The sequence below is a fragment of the Quercus suber genome, unplaced genomic scaffold (genome assembly GCF_002906115.3).
Source record: "Quercus suber isolate HL8 unplaced genomic scaffold, Cork oak 2.0 scaffold_378, whole genome shotgun sequence".
Taxonomy (NCBI): domain Eukaryota; kingdom Viridiplantae; phylum Streptophyta; class Magnoliopsida; order Fagales; family Fagaceae; genus Quercus; species Quercus suber.
In genome coordinates this window covers 336515-339778 of record NW_027069830.1, presented here as the reverse complement: position 1 = coordinate 339778, position 3264 = coordinate 336515, and the positions used below count along the sequence as shown (strand labels likewise).

At 31.7% G+C, this 3264-nt stretch overlaps 1 pseudogene; it reads right to left on the bottom strand.

Annotated features, from left to right (window-relative positions):
- Positions 1 to 283: 283 nt before the first annotated feature.
- LOC111994568 (DEAD-box ATP-dependent RNA helicase 20-like) lies at positions 284 to 2255 on the bottom strand (annotated as a pseudogene).
- Between the last annotated feature and the right edge of the window lie 1009 nt (positions 2256 to 3264).

Here is a 3264-nt window from a genome sequence, read left to right as displayed (position 1 = left end):
ATGGGATCAATAATCAATAGCTCATGGACACCTTTTGTTTCTTAACATTCTCTCTAACACTAGTGTACTTTATGTCAATATGCTTACTTTGGCTTCCACTTTTATTACTCTTAGAAAAGAAAAATGCAATCAAATAAATTGTGACAATTTTTAAAGGTCTTGATATAGAATTGAAAATCTTGAGAATTGTGATAAAAAGATTTTAACCATAAATAATGAGATACTGAGTGTTGAAGTAGACTTTCTTGTGTGCATACTTTCACTACTTTTGGGCAAAGCAAAATGAAAATACAATTGTTTATTTTCTTCCTCAAAACCTTTAATGATATAAACAAATGTTTTATCTTACATAGTCCAACACTAACTACTGTTAGTCCTCTACGTAATTGAACAAAAATTCAACATAAATGAAAAGAGACTTTTAAACTCCTATCGTCTAATCATGCATGTTAAATGTTTCCCTCCAAAATACAACATGAGAACTGGTTTACCTTCAATAGTTAGTTCCATGAGCGACCACTACCATGACCCCTCCCACGATCTCAAAATACAACGTGAGAACTGGTTTACCTTCAATAGTTAAATGATTGATATTCATTGAAATAGTCAATTTTAGTAATCAAATTCACGCACTCATACATGTAAACACCACGACGAGCGTGCACGTGTATGCACGCACGTGTGTCTAAGAATATTCAAGCTAGCCAACTAACCTGATGGGGATAGAGGCGCACCACGCCCCATTGCAGCCAAATCAGGACTGACCTTCTGTCCAGCTTCCTCAAGTATGCTGATGAGTTCCTTTGCAAATCTAGCATTTGCAGCAGTGAAAAAAGTGTATGCAGTTCCTTTTGCCCCGGCCCTTCCTGTTCGACCAATACGGTTAACATAGTCCTCAAGGGATCCAGGGAAGTCATAATTTATCACATATTTCACGTCATTCACATCTGCCACAAAACAAAAGAGCATTATAAGTTATAAGAAATGCATTAGGCCAACAATCTCTCACATCAGAAGCTTATTTAGATCAGAGAATCTATGATCTCAACAAATTTCTGCATGTATGCTAGTGTGGTGTTGTGACAAATAAACACAAAATGTCTGGTGAATAGCCCCAGAAACTATATTCTGGCAACAATTATGCACAGAAGGGAAGTGTTCAAGGGCAATATCCAATATCCATAGACATGAAAACAAGTGGCTCAAACAAACATACCAGTAGGATCCATGTGACAAATAACACCAACTTAGGTAAAAAAAGGTGTTCACGAGACAATTTAGAGACCACTAAATATAGCAAAGCAATAACTAAAAAAATGAATCTTTCAAAATAACAGAGTACAAGCATCAGGATAGAAAACATAACAAATGAGTGCAAATAAAAATAAAGGTAAATATCCAACATACGCAGCAAAGAGCCGAGTGAAATGGTTTGCATCTGTTTTATCAATGAAAACATGATTAATGCTAAAAAAGTCCTTAAAAAAAACCGCTTGAAAGATAATAACGTAAGATACAGCTCAAGAGGAAGAAATCCAATGGTGGATTATACCATAAAGCCCATCCAATAAAATTAAAAGAAGACTTAAATTAGGGACAACAAGAAGATCAGATAATAATTTCCTTCCAAAATGAGATGCTGATGATGAGTGCTATTAGTAAATTGTTTACCAACACAATTTCCTGTACTAAAATAGAATTTCTATCAAGTCTTTGAAAAAGCTTTAAGAGTTTTATCTCCATACCTAAACCACGAGCTGCAACATCCATAGTAGTCATTATAGGACTCTTGCCAGCTTTAAACTCAGAGGACCCAATCCCTCTCTGCTTGACTTTTATCTCCATGAATTGAAAGAGCCGGCCAACCATCCATGCGAAGCTGCCGGGTGATCTGATTGCATCCTTTCTTGGTATCCATGAAGATCAATATTCGGCTGCCATCCATGATATCCTCTAGCAATTTAACCAATCTGGAAAATCAAACCTATCAGTAAAATGACCACATCAAATCTCATATGATGAGATGTTGAAGAAATTAGAATATACAAGAACAAAATGGAAATGGGGCCTACTTGTTATATTTCTGGTTTTCAGAAACAATGTCAACGTGCTGGCGTATAGCATGGTTAGCTTTCAAATCTTGAGATCCTATTATCACCTATGCAAAGTCCAAGATAAGAGCCAATCACATAACATAATCGCACATTACAAACAGATACACATACCACAAAAGCAGGAACTTTCAAAAAGGGCATATGCCTTTTTACACAAATCATACAAAGCAAAAATTTTCAACATCAGATAAAGAAATAAGGCAGTGGATAGGTGTGAATCATAATTTATAACAAGAATTAACATATTACTCAGGCACAGTATGGTGCCAACACTGCTCCTTCCAAGTTGTAATGAATGTCTTTATAGAGTAATTAGTAATTAGCAATTGCAAGATCAGCTTCATTAAAATTGTTAGCCTCCTCAATCTCCTTGGCATTATCTATTTTAAACTTCAGTTATTTTATATGGAAAGTGAAATCAAAACATAGCAAATAGTAATTAGTGGAACATAGAGTGGTACATAAAAAATGGTGTAGGGAATTTGTATTCATAAATTTTTACTTTTCACAAAATTTGTGTACTCACGTGGCATAAGAAATTTTAAAATTAATAAACATCAAAGTTATTATTTATTATTTTTAAAGAAATAAAAAAGGATAATAAAATAAATGGTTTTGACGAACAGATATTAATAGCATAAATTAGTAACTATTGCACAAAAAGAAAATATTTAGGTTGAATTTTATAAGAGATATTGAAAAAAAAAAAAAAAAATCAAATTTTAAAACTAATTCTAACTTTTCGTAAAATACATATGTGAAAACTCAAAATTTTAAAAATTAATATTGGGTTGCTTTAACCCACGAGAGTCAAGAGTATTAGCTCTAAACTAATTAATTTAATCTTACATGATTTAATTACTCAAAAAAAATAAGAAAAAAAAAGAAAAAATAATTTTTTTTTAATACTCTTTCAATAACTAAAAAAAAAAAAAAAAAAAAAATCTTTCGAAAGAAATTTTTTTTATAATTTTGAGTTTTCACATATGTATTTTAAGAAAAGTTAGAATTAGTTTTAAATTTAGCTTCTTTTTTTTTTTTTTTTTTTTTCTTGCAATATCTGTTATAAAATTCAACCTAAATATTTTCTTTTTGTGTAATAGTTACTAATTTATGCTATTAATATCTGTTCATCAAAGCCATTAATTTT